The 16,590-nt window shown below is 33.2% G+C and overlaps 1 non-coding gene across 1 annotated transcript; it reads left to right on the forward strand.

The window, feature by feature from the left end:
* The first annotated feature begins 1,118 nt into the window (after positions 1 to 1,118).
* Positions 1,119 to 1,192, forward strand: TRNAN-GUU (transfer RNA asparagine (anticodon GUU)). Its single transcript has one exon. It is a non-coding gene; the product is annotated as a tRNA-Asn (tRNA).
* Positions 1,193 to 16,590: the final 15,398 nt, after the last annotated feature.

Below are 16,590 nucleotides of genomic sequence, written 5' to 3' on the forward strand. Positions count from 1 at the left end.
TCAGCGATATGACAATGATGAGGTGCACTGTTAAGGCACTCTGTGATGTGAAGGACGGTGATGGGGTGCACTGTGAAGGCACTCCATGATGGGGTGCACTGTCAAGGCACTTTGTAATGTGAAGGACGGTGATGGGGTGTATTGTTAAGGCACCCCGTGATGTGAATGTCACCGGTGGAAATTTCTCAAACCAAAGGTTAAATGTGCGGTTATCTCAAAACTCGCACCACTTAACAAATTAAAAAAAACAATCAAAATTCAGAGTAGTCTATCGAAGCTACAAATTCGCTTAGAAAATAGTGGAAATTCTAGCATGATTTTTGCCAAAATCTGATAGAAATTTTGGAAAATCTGGTTATCGAACTTCATGATTTTTGTTGCCTTGGGAGTTTTTGATAGTATTGAATCTGTTTTCACCATAAAAAAACAATTCAAACACTCTTATGATCAATTTTTTTGAAAAAAAATCATTAAATTCTAGCAAAAACAAATTTATAACCTCAATAAACAACACCTTAAATTTTTCTTTAAAAACCAACCAAATTCTCCCCGTAGATCAAATATAAAAAAACATGCCTTAATCTATTAATTTCAGTGACGTGGGAACTAAACTGATTAATTCATTTTCAACCCTACTGACAAGAATTTAAGCAAAGTCCATTATGATTTATTCATATTTCAAAGCAGACTGTTAGGATATTTTTCACAGGTTGTTGGGATTCTAAAACATTTTTAACAGGTTTATAGATTTTTATTTTTATTTTCTTAATGGATCCTTGGAAAAGAAAAAATACTCCTCAAACTACTCTAACAGTTAATGCGAAACTTTTAACGACAACAAAGGGCCTATATTTATTGCTGTATAAATTCGAAGTAAAAGAGTATAAATCCATAATGGTTCAGTAAAGTTAGAATACCTGCTTTTCATCCAGGCGATCTGAGTTCAAATCGCAGCAGCAGAGAGCAATGTTTTAGATATATCAGGTAATGCAGAGACGCAATGTGAAATCTTTCTGCCTTTAAATCCCAGCACCGAAATGCAATAAGTTTCATGCATGGCTTGATATGTAAATACAGAAAAATGAAATTAGAAACCACTATTGCCGTTCGATTCAAAAGCTGGAATAGCTCAGTTGGTTAGAGCGTGTGGCTGTTAACCACAAGGTCGGAGGTTCAAGCCCTCCTTCTAGCGAGTCATGTATTTTTAATAATTGTTCAAGCCATCCTTCTAGCGAACCATGTATTTTTAATAATTGTCCAAGCCATCCTTCTAGCGAGTCATGTATTTTTAATAATTGTTCAAGCCATCCTTCTGGCGAACTGTTGGAATTTTCAGCCTTAACGGAGGTAGTGGATAGTGCTTTCAGCCCAAAAGGCTAATAATTGTTCATGCCATCCTTCTGGCGAACTGTTGGAATTTTCAGCCTTAACGGAGGTAGTGGATAGTGCTTTCAGCCCAAAAAGCTAGAGATGTTGCTATTTTTGTGATTGTGGTTTTGGCCAAAAAGGTGTATTTCTATGATAGCGGTTTCAGCCAAAAAGGCCATGTTGGTATTTTGTGATTATGGTTTTGGCCAAAAAGGTGGATATTTGTGATAGTGCTTTCAGCCAAATGGGTGTAGGTTTAAGAATTTTTGTGACAGTGGATTTAGCCAAAAACACTGGAGATTTAAGAATTTTTGTGATGGTCGTTTAGTTAAAGTGTTGGAATTTGTAATAGTGGTTTCAATAAAACAAAAGGATTTTTTCTTGTGATAGTGGTTTTGGCTAAAAAGGTGGATATTTGTGATATTGCTTTCAACCAAATGGCTAGAGGTTTGAGAATTTTTGTGATAGTGATTCTAGCCAAAATGGTAGAGGTTTGAGAATTTTTGTGATAGTGATTCTAGCCAAAATGCTAGAGATTTAAGAATTTTTGTGATAGTGGTTTAGCTAAAGTGGTATTTAAGAATTTTTGTGATAGTGGTTTAGCTAAAGTGTTGGAATTTGTAATAGTGGTTTCAGCAAAATAAAAGGATTTTTTCTTGTGATAGTTGTTTTGGCTAAAAAGGTGGATATTTGTGATAGTGTTTTCAGCCAAATGGCTAGAGGTTTGAGAATTTTTGAGATTTAAGAATTTTGTAATAGTGGTTTAGCTAAAGTGATGGAATTTGTAATAGTGGTTTTAGTAAAACAAAAGGGTTTTTTCTTTATTTGCAAAGGAAAGCCTTATATGTTGTAACCTTGGTTATTGAAATTTGTAATGTTGTAATGGTGACTTCAATTAAAAGGTTCAAATCCTTCTAGTTAGTCATTGGAATTTGTAATAGTGGTTTAACTATGTGGTTGTTAGCCACAAGGTTGGAAGTTCAAGCATTTCTTCAAATAGTTGGAACTTTGTTAATAGTATTTTCAACCAAAAGGTCAAAGGTAAAAGCCCTCCTAGTGAGTCATTGGAATTTGTAATAGTGGTTTTAGTTAAACAAAATTCTTTTTTGATTTGTTGTGGATGACAAGGAAAGCAACATATTTTTTGTTTTGAGGTTTTGTAGAACAATCATGTAGAGTGCATATGTTGTGTTTAGGGGTTTGGTAGAATAGACATGTCAAGCAGTTTATGATTCTTTCTATTATTATTATTATTATTATGTAGCATTTTCTCAAAAATGTTTTTTAATCTTTTACTCGTCATTTTGATTTAGGCTATTTTTATACCTTCCCTATTCCTAAGTGGGCAATTGTGTTGCCTTTTGTGCATTTATTTTCCACCCAACATTCTCCTACTTTGTTGTTTTGAAGTACATGAGAAGAGTTATCTAAGCAACATTGTTAAAATTTGCAAATCACTCCCTCACAATATGTGTTGCTTTGTACCAAGATTGGTCAACATTTCATTATAATTATTGAAACAATGTCAAGGGAGTTGACATGGGGGTAGGATGCTCCTAGCTCATGCTTCAAGGTTTTCTTTCGAAATAATCTAGAAGTTGTAGGAGATGGACTACATTCATCCCAATGCTTTGGACCTTAGCAATAATTTCTAAGCCTAGCATATTTAATAGTTGCTACCATTGTTTCAACAAAGTGAAAAGGTTATACGTAGAGATTTAATTACATACAACTCATTCCATTTTCCTTTATTTGAAAATGTTTTAATTTTTACAAACTTTTATGTAAATTAGAACTAAGTCTACATATTCTTATCTCCTAGCACAATCATTTCTTAGGAAATAAAATTCATGAATAGATGACCAAAAAAATTGAAACTAGCTTCCACACCAATTAGGTGAAAAGGCATAGATAAAAAATATGTTTAAGCATTTCAACTCTATTACATAAATAACATTTCTGGTGAGAGATATCCATTTAAACTAGGAAATAACCAATAATTACAATGCCACTCTCTTCCAACTTATGTGATTTTCTATTAAGATTGACCAACATTTCATTGTGATTGTTGGGATCATGTTAAGGGGGTTAGTATAGTTATAGGAAACTCTTAATAATATTTCAATGAATTTTCTCCTTATAATCTAAAAGTCGTAGGAGATAGATGATATGTGTATTATCATTCAACCTTAATAAGAATTTGCAAAAATATGTTTAATGACTACAATAATTATTTCAACCAAGTGAAAAGATTATAGTAGTGATTTAATTATATATAAATCGTTTTATTTTTTCCCTAATTTAAAAAAAGTTTTACTTTAGACAAGGTTCCATGCAAACTACAACTCAATTGAGCACATGTTCTTTTCTTTTAGCATAATAGTTTCCTAATAGATAAGATTCAAGGACAAATGACCACAAAAGGTTGAAATCTGCTTCCACATGGTTAAGTAAAAGGGCATAGCTAAAAAGTATGCTAACAATGGCTTCAACCAAAAGGTGGAGGTCCAAGCCCTCATTCTAGCAAGTTGTTGGAATTTGAAAAAGAAAAGACAAAATGATTTTTTGATTTGACGTGCTAGATGAAGAGGAAAGCTACATATGTTATGTTTTAGGGTTCCATAGAACGAACATATGGAGTGCATATGTTGTGTTCGCAACGAATATTTCCGGAGCTACAACTCCATTAATGCATGGGGGCAATATATGCCACCCATTGGATTTTGTACTTGTTAAAGTCCAATGGGTGGCATATATTGCCCCCGTGTATTATTGGAGCTATAGCTCCAAAAATGGAAATGATTTCGAATAATGGTTAGAGTGGAAATAGAAAAGAAATATTTCTTGTGTCTTTTGGGTAACAAGATGTTTGAATTGTTACTAAAATTGTTATAAATTTTGCTCAATTTTAGAAGATGGTTTAGGAGCTCCCTTGATAGTATGAAAAAAAAACATTGTATTTCCATGAAGCAATTGTAAATCTTCATGACATTTGTTTTAGGGATATCAGCACAACTCTTTTTAAATGATCCTCTTAGCATGGGATCAAAATTTGTGAGATACTCATTGGGTTTTCAATCTTTGGGCATGACTCAGTGATGTTGATTGATAATCTCGCTACATTCTTACAAAATTATATCCTTATGGTCTTGGAAGGTGGCAGGTGTCTATCATAGATATTCTCATCATTGAAGAGAACACGTTCTAATGGTGTTCCTTAAATAAGAAATATGAAATATATCAATATTCATACTTTGCAGGAGGAGGTCCTAGTAATTATTATTCCATGCTAATGTGCTTGCAATGATAGAACTATTCATCTTTTGGGGAAATATATGCAAGCAAAAGATTGTATATTTCAATAGTGAGAGTAGCCATCGCAAAAATAATGAAATGTATGTATGTGATGCATGTATTTGTAGAGGTGTTAGACTATCATACTTCAACAAGAAGCATGGATACATTTGCATAGAGAGGGGATAAATGATTCTTTGAATATAAGAAACACCATTTTCGAAGGTTTGATAAATGAGAATACTAAATGCACACTCTATAACAACGTATAGGTCCTTAACAAATGTTACATCACCTAAATTTGAGAAGACAACGTCAAAATCATGATTAGACTAACAATTGTGAAACTATTCTCATTGAGGTAAGGTAGGGTCAAGGTTTGGTTTCAATAAGCATGAGATGCATGGTTTACATTCTTCTCATTGTTAATGATTTGCAAATATGGATTATGGATAATTATTATGACTATTTGTCATACTTTTTAATAAAAATATTATATAGTGTGAAAAATTGATGTGTTTGTATATTGAATGAAAATCATATTTGAACTATGAAGAATGTATTTGGACAAAGAATAATAATCAAAGTGGAATTAATAGATCAATATTTGATTGTTCTATATTGTAATTACATCGAAGGTGTCTTTATGTGGGGTTGGGTTGCACAAACATTGTTCATCCCAGTAAATTAGATGCATCCATTTTCATCTTCCTCCATCAAACCATTATTTTACATGTGGCACTCTGAACATTTCTTGCCATGGTTTTCTTCTGATGTCTGACGCCTCTTTCTGTTACTGGGCCCAAATCCCCATATGAGGATCACCATCCCGTTGCTGATGGGAATCCCCTGGTTCCACAGGCCTTCAAGCGCCCACAAGCCAAGATCGATGTTGATGTCGGGGTTCTCAACATGTCACTTTGAGTAGTGGAATTTCTACGACTCGAAGCTTTGTCTAATGCTCATGTTCCTTAACTGACTTAAAATACACAACTTAAGATGAGGAGCTATGCTTTGGATGCAAATTATTTTTGAAAATATATTTTACTACTGAGTTCTTGGAAATCTTGTAGCCTTGCAACTTGAACCTTCGTTTACCAGATTTGGATTACAAAAAACATGACTACGAGCTTTACTTCTGACATCAATTCTTTTCTTCACAAACACTTCCTATGTCAAGCTTGCTTAACCAAATCTTAGGGCCTTCCCACTATAACCTTTGTCTACTCCTCCTTTTACTTAACCAACCTGAATTACAAAAAGTGGGACCAAAAGCTTTGCTCTGGATGCAAGTTCTTGATCTTACCCAGCTTTTCCGCTGTCGAGCTCGTGAAAATATTACAGCCTCACACCTTGAACCTTTGTTTGCTCCTCCTTTCACTAAACCAATTTCAATTACTCAACATAAGATGAGAAGATTTTCTATGGACACAAGATCTTAATCAAACTCTTCCACTATGGGCATAAAATGATGAGACTGCGTGAAATGTTTTAACCATAAAAAAAATATTTTTTCCAATTACTTTATATAAAGTATATTTAATATATTTTTTATTTTTACTCTATATGTAAACGACATATTATATATATATATATATATATATATATATATATATATATATATATATATATATATTATTTTTACTCTATATATGTAAACCACATTTTGTTGAAATAGTTTTGCTATAGTAATTTTAATTGAGTGAGTGAGTGCCAAGAAGTTTTGTAAATAGAACCAACTAAGTTAATGCAACAATAAATTATAATTATTATTTGAACTGTTTTTTATTTATATGGGTATTTCACCTTAATTTGTATTGAGTAAATATGTTATTTATTTCTATTTTACTGAGCACGCACATACTTACACATCTTCATCATACTGGGTTGTAGATTGAGCCTCTAGACTGTAGAATGAGCCTCTCGGCTCAATGAGATCCAAAATCAAATTAAAATGACTGCCCCTATACTATTGAGCCTAATACAACTGCCCATCAACCATGTTATAGAGATTAACCAAATTTTAAACCTAGATAAAACCTCAATATTAATTATCAAATATTTTTAAACTAATATAAAAACTAACTTCCATTAATAAATTAAAATATACATATATATATGAAAAATCAAATATTAAATATCGTAATTCTAATTCATGGAAATTTGTGCTCGTACTAAATTGAATACGATTTGCTTTTTTTCAAAGATGCCCATCCACAACGAATGACTTAAATATTTTGGTCAATTATTTCGATCAATAATTCTTTTTGTTTTATAAAGTAAAAAATGAAATAAATTTCGGGTTTGTCATTGGAGCCCAAGTGGTCGTTTAGTAAAATGACACACCATATGGCACGAGTTCGATCAACCGCGACCAGCAACTTGAAAATCAAAGGCGGTACTTTACAGTACCCTGCTACATTTTGGATTTGGATTTACCTCGTTTACGCGGTGATATATATATATTGTTTTTTTGGATTTAATGAAATACATTAATGGTTTAAGATTTAGAGATAATTTATTTTTTATATGGATCATAAAAAAGATAATTTCAAATGATGTGATTTTTCTTAAATAATAATAATAAATCAATTTGTATTTACTAATAGTAACGAGTAGTGTGTATTTTATTATTAATTTGATAACTAAATTATGATATGTTTTTTGATTGTGCAAGACATTGTTAATTGTTAATTGTTAATTTGAATTATAAAAATATTGATAAAAAAAATTATATGTTTAAATTAATTATTAAATATTTTTAGTGATATAAATTAATAATCAAATCATTATACAACTTTTTAATTTTTTTTCTCTATAAATGATGAGACATACAATAAAGTAAAATGATCTAATAATTCACAAAAGTCACTCTTTCATTAAGATGTCGTAATTAGGAGTATTTTCTTTGTAAAACTTAATTTGGACTCACATTTTATTTTGAGTATAAGAAATATCATGTTATGTAGGTAAAGACAATTCATGAGGGATGAATATGACTTTTAAAGGATTTAGGATTTAAATTTTAAATTTTAGTGGAAAATAACTATGGAGATTTTATTTTTTTGACTAATGTTTTATTATTATTTATTTATAAAGGGGTTTATAAATTGTGAAAAAAATGAAATATTGATAGGTGATGAAAAGTATGATGGGTTTAAAGTTATGGCGAGGTATAAAAAGAAGTATCTAATAAATATATGAGAATTTTTATTAAAACGATGAGTTGAAAGATGTATTAGGAGGGGATTGAATAAAATAATTTTGGGAGGTATTTATCAATATCTAGTAAAATTATGGGTATTTTTTAATATTCCATTAATGTGCGTGCTATGTTATAGGTTCATTAAGTGAAGGCTACATGAGAATAACACAATTATTACTTTACTTACAAACATATGCACATAATGTATATCTTTTCCACCTCCACTTTTAAGAACATTGATAGTAGTGACAATTTATATGTTCAAGTTAGCTATTAAATGATTTTATCCCTTCGATGAGTGAACTATGGGTATTATATTTTTTCTCTTCACTTTTGTTTTTGATAAGTGATTTCAATCAATATATGTAAATAACACTTCAATCTCGCTACATGAAATATCATGTTTATAGAGTCAAGACAATCCATGAGGGATTGGACATGTCATCCAAGAAAATTGATCCTTGGTGGGGAATAACACCATTGTTACTTTACCAATTAACACATGCATATTGTGTAAGCATTATCAACATGCACATCAATCTTTACCACTATAGGAATTTAAGAGCATCAAGAGTAGTGACAATTGATATGTTCAAGTTAGTCATTAAATGCTTTGACCCCTTTGGTTAGTAGACTAGGAACATTTCTTTTTACTTTTAATTTTTTGACAAGTAGTTTCTATCAATATACACAAGCATTCAACATGGTTGTTATAATAAAAAAAAATGTTTCTCACAACTTAGTTAGCCTTCATTCAAAATGTCCCACCTAAAGGTATCTTGTTCGCCAAATTTATACAAAATTTGCACCTTATCCTAACTACATAAAACAACATGCTTACATAAACACAACAATGAATAAGTGATAAACATGTCACCAAAGTGATTAAATAAACCTTGGTAGGGAATACGACCACAACTATCAATTTACCAACCAACAAAACTCTTGCTAACAAATAATAACATTTAAGTATGGGGGATTTACGCAGTGCATTATATTAGATATCATTTTTGGGATTCAACTGCGTTAAGTAAGTCATTCAAACGTATGACCATTTCCATGAGAGGTAGTCGTAACTGACTAATTTCTCATGATTTTTGAATAGTTCACTTAGCACTCATTGCATCAGGTGATGCTCACAGGGGTGAAGAAGTGGGATTGAAACTAGTGAAATGTGGAGAACGAATCACATAGCATCAATCATCACTTCCGGGGCTTGCACCCGGTAACCAGGACTTCCCAGGAGGTCACCCATCCCAGAACTCCTCTGGCTCAAGCGCGCTTAACTGTGGAGTTTTTCCCCACAATCAAGCCCACTTAGCTTGCTACCCCATTTGCAAAACCTTAGCAAGTATTGTGCCTCATGAACCATTCAAGTAGAGATCCCTTGACTCTTTTTGAATTTAAGTATTGGGGATTTACGCAGTGCATTATATTAGATATCATTTTTGGGATTCAACTGCGTTAAGTAAGTCATTCAAACGTATGACCATTTCCATGAGAGGTAGTCGTAATTGATTAATTTCTCATGATTTTTGAATAGTTCACTTAGCACTCATTGCATCGGGTGATGCTCACAGGGGTGAAGAAGTGGGATTGAAACTAGTGAAATGTGGAGAACGAATCACATAGCATCAATCATCACTTCCGGGGCTTGCACCTGGTAACCAGGACTTCCCAGGAGGTCACCCATCCCAGAACTCCTCTGGCTCAAGCGCACTTAACTGTGGAGTTTTTCCCCACAATCAAGCCCACTTAGCTTGCTACCCCATTTGCAAAACCTTAGCAAGTATTGTGCCTCATGAACCATTCAAGTAGAGATCCCTTGACTCTTTTTGAATTTAAGTATGGGGGATTTACGCAGTGCATTATATTAGATATCATTTTTGGGATTCAACTGCGTTAAGTAAGTCATTCAAACGTATGACCATTTCCATGAGAGGTAGTCGTAACTGACTAATTTCTCATGATTTTTGAATAGTTCACTTAGCACTCATTGCATCGGGTGATGCTCACAGGGGTGAAGAAGTGGGATTGAAACTAGTGAAATGTGGAGAACGAATCACATAGCATCAATCATCACTTCCGGGGCTTGCACCCGGTAACCAGGACTTCCCAGGAGGTCACCCATTCCAGAACTCCTCTGGCTCAAGTGCGCTTAACTGTGAAGTTTTTCCCCACAATTAAGCCCACTTAGCTTGCTACCCCATTTGCAAAACCTTAGCAAGTATTGTGCCTCATGAACCATTCAAGTAGAGATCCCTTGACTCTTTTTGAATTTAAGTATGGGGGATTTACGCAGTGCATTATATTATATATCATTTTTGGGATTCAACTGCGTTAAGTAAGTCATTCAAATGTATGACCATTTCCATGAGAGGTAGTCGTGACTGACTAATTTCTCATGATTTTTGAATAGTTCACTTAGCACTCATTGCATCGGGTGATGCTCATAGGGGTGAAGAAGTGGGATTGAAACTAGTGAAATGTGGAGAACGAATCACATAGCATCAATCATCACTTCCGGGGCTTGCACCCGGTAACCAGGACTTCCCAGGAGGTCACCCATCCCAGAACTCCTCTGGCTCAAGCGCGCTTAACTGTGGATTTTTTCCCCACAATCAAGCCCACTTAGCTTGCTACCCCATTTGCAAAACCTTAGCAAGTATTGTGCCTCATGAACCATTCAAGTAGAGATCCCTTGACTCTTTTTGAATTTAAGTATGGGGGATTTACGCAGTGCATTATATTAGATATCATTTTTGGGATTCAACTGCGTTAAGTAAGTCATTTAAACGTATGACCATTTCCATGAGAGGTAGTCGTAACTTACTAATTTCTCATGATTTTTGAATAGTTCAGTTAGCACTCATTGCATCGGGTGATGCTCACAGGGGTGAAGAAGTGGGATTGAAACTAGTGAAATGTGGAGAACGAATCACATAGCATCAATCATCACTTCCGGGGCTTGCACCCGGTAACCAGGACTTCCTAGGAGGTCACCCATCCCAGAACTCCTCTGGCTCAAGCACGCTTAACTGTGGAGTTTTTCTCCACAATCAAGCCCACTTAGCTTGCTACCCCATTTGCAAAACCTTAGCAAGTATTGTGCCTCATGAACCATTCAAGTAGAGATCCCTTGACTCTTTTTGAATTTAAGTATGGGGGATTTACGCAGTGCATTATATTAGATATCATTTTTGGGATTCAACTACGTTAAGTAAGTCATTCAAACGTATGACCATTTCCATGAGAGGTAGTCGTAACTGACTAATTTCTCATTATTCCTCACAAATTATTAAAAAGCCTAAATTCATGTAATCTTTTGCGATCTTGTCCCAAAAAAAACTGAGCATATCAATGGAAATATTAAGGACCTTTTTCAACATTACACTCATATGTTAGTTAATTCAAGATTTATTTTTATGTTTAATATTTAGTCCTTTTCTTTTCTAATTGTAATTGTTGGAATGTAAACTTTCATAATTTGACACAATTACAAGAGAATTTTTCGTTGTAACTATATAAGAATGTTTTTATCCAATGTATTTTAGGTAAACATAAAAAATTGAATTGTATTGTGATGACGTGTGACACTCTCATTTTCTCTTAGTTGGCCCTTGATTCAGCCAAAATGGGTTGGACTAAAAAATTATATGCAATTACAACAAATTTTCTTTCAATGCAGTTATATAGACAAATTCATAGACAATGCAATTGAGATTTTAAAGGGAATTTTAATGTCATGTCCAAACTACTCCCATCCTTTCTTATGCTAGCTACATTTGTATGATGTGAAATAACAATGTGAATTGATAGTTCTTGTTATTGTTTCTAAAGGAAAGGTTATCTCGAGAGAAAAATCATGAACAGTGGAGGAAGTTACATTATTTTTGTCAACATGAAGGAAAGTTGTTAGGTGAAAAACAACTAATAGTTGAAATTCACTGATGTGTATACAAATAGCCATTTTAAGATGTATAGAAAATCATGTACATTAATATTATTTTAAGACTAAGCTAATGTTAGGGTGATATAATGCAAGTATAACTGGGTTATCTTGGAGGCCAATACCTTACTTAGAGTGTTTGCATGATTATAGCAAAGGTGTTGGCTAATGTTTGGGAGTGTGTCAATTGCTCCTCAACAATAATTGACATTAATGTAGAGCACATTTGGTTAACATGTGTATTAATGTTGTAGCTATTAAATATGGATATTAGTTATTAGGTGTGTTGTTTAGTTAAGATAATTATTATCTCATCTAAGGTTACATCTCTATATTCAGAGCCTTTGACATTTCCTACATTGAAAAACCAAAATTGGGAGATTATTTATGTGGTCTCTTTGACATTTTGTATTTTTCAAGATATTTTTTTCTTAATGAACAATATGGCACTCATTTTGATGACCCATATTTAACTCTTAATGTTCATTTTATTCTTCTTTTATTTTATCATGAGTATTGTATTTTGGGCATGTATTATAAAAATTTCTTTACTTAATATTTTTCTACTAGAAATACTTTTCCACATTTTTAAAATCTCAATTCTACCCTAATTAGTGTTCAAGCATTATTGGCATCTATGGGATGCCATTGTTGTCAAGTTGAGGAAAGTTGAGATCTTGGATCAATATGTTAGAGGTGACTTCCTTTTTTTTTCTAAACAAGTATTTGTGTTTCATTATGCACTCACATGGGGGTTATTACACTTGTGGCAAATTGGTATTCGTCCATCACTAAGGAGTTTTGATTTGGTGCATTTTAGTTAATTTAACTTTATTGGGAGGTTTTGAGGATTTTTGTAGTAGAAAATGAATTCTAATGAGGTGGAAATTGAGAAATTCATTAATCATAACTTCAACCTTTGGAAATTGAAAACGAATTATTATATTATTAAGTGAGAGTTGGAGGATGTTTTTGCAAAGTAGAGGAACCTTTATACTATGATTCAGAAGTGTTTGTACAAGAAAAATGATAAGTTTATTTCCTTGATTGGATTTAATTTGTCTAACTTGGAGTTGATAAATGTGTCACTGGAAAGCACATCAGAGGATCTTTGGGATGTGTCACTAGTAAGTTGTATGAACCAAAGTTCTTAAGGAAGAAGTTATGTTCCCTTAAGATGAAGGATGTTGATAGGGAGATCGATCACCTAAATGCTTTAAATACTCTTGTAAATCCACTTAGGGACATTGGAGATGGGGTGAATGATGTTGATCAATGCTTTTTCTTTCTTTGTAGACCTCTTGATTTATCAATGCATGTGTGTCGATTATATGCATGGAGTAAACCTACATGCATGAATGGAAAAAATTTATTCAAATATTTTTTGCATAATTCCAGTTGTTTAGTTATTGGTGTAGTTTCATCAAGCAATCAACACTTCTAGTTTTTTGGTGGCTTCAACAATTACATTTTGTTAAGAACGACATAAAAGACAAGGAGACACAAAATATGTCTTTTAATGTTACCAATACATACAAGACAAATATTCCAACCTCCATATGTGAGTGTGTTTAGCCCTTTAAAAACTTTATTAAAGAAGCATTCGCCATATGTGGAAACCTATCCAATAAGAGAAGTCAATCTCTTTGATCTTGTATGTTTGGAAAATAGGAAATTCATGTTGGGATTGAAACATAGCAAAATAAAGGTTGTTTCCAAAAGTACTAGTATATAGCATTTATATTCAAGCCATTAATAAGGACATGGCAAGAAAATATACATTTGAAAAGGATCTATATGAAGTTGGTAGCATTGCATCAAACATCTTGAGTTTCTCAAGTAGCTTAAGATAAGTAGAAAATCAACTAAACTTAGAGAAGATATCATGTTCTAGTGCTATATAAATAATAATAGGAACACATTGAGAACAACTACCAAATTAAAATGAAAAATGTGGTTTCAAACCCACCATTTGAAGGGAAAAGATATGTAAGTTTATCAACACATTTCCCATGAAACAACAGTTTGGAGCACTTGTCCATGGAAGTCAAATCCACCAAATTATTCCACTAAGATGTTGAGAAATGAAGGGAAAATCCATATGTGATATAATATCATGTATATATGATGTGTGTGTTTATAGACGTATGTTGGCCCCTTATTTATGGTGATCAATGTATGTGATTTTGAGTAGAAGATAGATCACCCAAATATTGTGGAAGATAGTAAAAGTGATGGACCTACAATTGCAAGGGTATATGGATGGAGTTTTGAGGTGTGTGAAAGAGTAATGAATAAGAATAGTAAATGTACGATATGTGTGATGGTTGGAGAGTTAGACCAATGGTATGGTTTGGCTAAGGGACTAGGGACAAAGCATGAATATTGGACTGTACCCTCTACTTAAGAGAGAATTCTTTTATGTGATTTAGTTTATCCACTTCCCAGAGTGAGGTCTTTGTAATGTAATGCATACTTTTGGATTTGAAAGTAATGAAGAGAACCCCTTATTGTTTCATGTTTCTTTAATCAATCGAGTAGTGTGTGTTATGGGTTTTTAAAGAGTTTAAATGATTTTCATGTGCTTGTTTTATACCTATAGTTTTCAGTATTTATGTGTAAATATGGTGAATTTTTATAGAAGTTCTATTATATATAAAACTCTCTCTTTATCATTTAGTCTTGGCGGATCTTATAGTTATATGTTTTACTTATAGATATTGCATATGCTAACACTCTAGACTACAATGGGGCCTTTTATTGGATATTTATGGAGAACCTTGATCTTCATTTTTTCTAACAAATGGTTCCATTGTTGGGATTATGATTCAAAAGAGAGTGTTTGCAGGATGAGGGAATAATTCCAAAAGAGAATAATTCAAGATTACTTTGAGAATTGAGTTGATAGATTTATCATGCAAGAAGTGGGGTTGTGCAGATGGAAGTTCAAGAGTGCAAGGAAATAATTGTGTATGAACACTTAAGTAGGGATGATTATGAGGTGTTCTAGTGTGATTTCCAATTGGAACACATTAGTGGTAGAAGTAGTTTAAGGAATCCCTCGGATTTGAAAATAGGTAGAAGCAAGTACTCAATTAGGCTATCCAAAATCTAGTTGCACCCTATTGAGTGGATCATTAGATTACCCACATAGTTTATTCTAGTTAGGAAACTACATAAAAGGTTACATTCTAGAGTTTACTGCAAAATTTTATAAATATTTTTCAATTTTCTAGTAAGAATGTCAAATGGGGGCATACAAAATAGTATTGAAGGAAATCTCTCTTTGGATCAAGATGTTGTTTGTTGAGGTAGGGATGTTTCTCTTTGACTTGGTTGACATGGCCGTGTGAAAAATTTGCATTGGGGATGATGAGTATGGTGTTAGTGAGGTGGTGGAGTTAAGGTTTTGAAGGATGGGGAGAAAGATAATAGTGAAATGGATTAAAAAATCTAAGAAGGGAAGTAAATACAAATTGAAGGTGGATGAATCGGGTGAATTTGGTTCAGACATGGAATGAACACTTTTTGAAGGAGATTAACATTGTATGGAGTATTGAAAGTAAGTTGAAAGAGATATAAAATTTGAAGGGATGGGGAGAGATGGATAAGTCATCGTTACAATGGAGAGGTTTGGTTGGGGTTGGATGTCCCAATGGAAGGGACATTGGTAAAAGGATGTCAATAGAGGCTAAAGTGCCAACACAATTAGGGTTATAAATTGATGTAAGGATCTAGATTTTGTTGTGGTTCATAGACCCATAAAATACCAAGATAAAAGAAGATATGCTTATATCCATAACTTAGATGTTTGATGATTCGAGATCTTCCTAGCTCAAAGGTGCATTACTCTATAGTCATAAAACTAGCTCAATCCTCACCCAACCCCAACCACCATTAATATTCAAGGTAACAATTTTTATTCCTCCTATTTCTATTTTATTTCTTAATATTATTTAAATAGCAACATGGGTGATCAGACTAGTAATCCTAGTGGAGTAGATTTTGGAGTCAACCAAGGAGGTTATAGTTTGTCTGAGTCCCCTAGTCATAATACTATAACACAACCAAAGCCTATAGGATTTGTCTTAATAGGATATTCATCTAGTGTAATGGCTAGGTCTTATGAAGGATGCCCCTTAGAGGCTACCCAAGTTTTCAAGTAGAGGTGATGAAGATGTAGAGCATATTTGGTTTCTTTGTGAAGCCATTTGTTGAGAATATACCATTTTTATGCACATAAGAGTGTTGGATTTCAAACCATCGTGAGAGGTAAAACCTTATAATGGTACATGAAGTTTCTACATTATCCACTAGGAGGGGTAGCCTCGACTTTAGATGATGTAAATTTGCAATTTGTAATTAAATTCCAATAGGCCATGCTGGAACAATAAAGTATAGAGGAGTTAAAATAGATCAAATAGTTGATGGGTGAAATAGCATGGGAGTATGCATAGAAATTCCATGATTTAAAAAGAAGAATCACTTTGAAGATTCTAAAATAGCAACACAAGGAATGGTTTATTGGGGGACTATTTCCTTTGACCTATATTCTCTTGATGCAATGAATATTGTCATGACTAGAGAAGATTTTGATCAAGTCCCAAGGATCAAATCCATGGTGGGATATCTAGAAAATTCCGAACTTTTAGCTATTGGTTTGACTAACTTGAATCAATTTAAATCATATACTGTGCCCTAACTAAGTAGATTCATGAACTCAATAACACAAACATTGGTAGAAAATATGTATGGTGCACCAACTAAAGATTGA

This window comes from Pinus tabuliformis, chromosome X, assembly GCF_031772625.1.
Source record: "Pinus tabuliformis cultivar Carrire ecotype Pingquan chromosome X, CPIR1, whole genome shotgun sequence".
NCBI lineage: Eukaryota > Viridiplantae > Streptophyta > Pinopsida > Pinales > Pinaceae > Pinus > Pinus tabuliformis.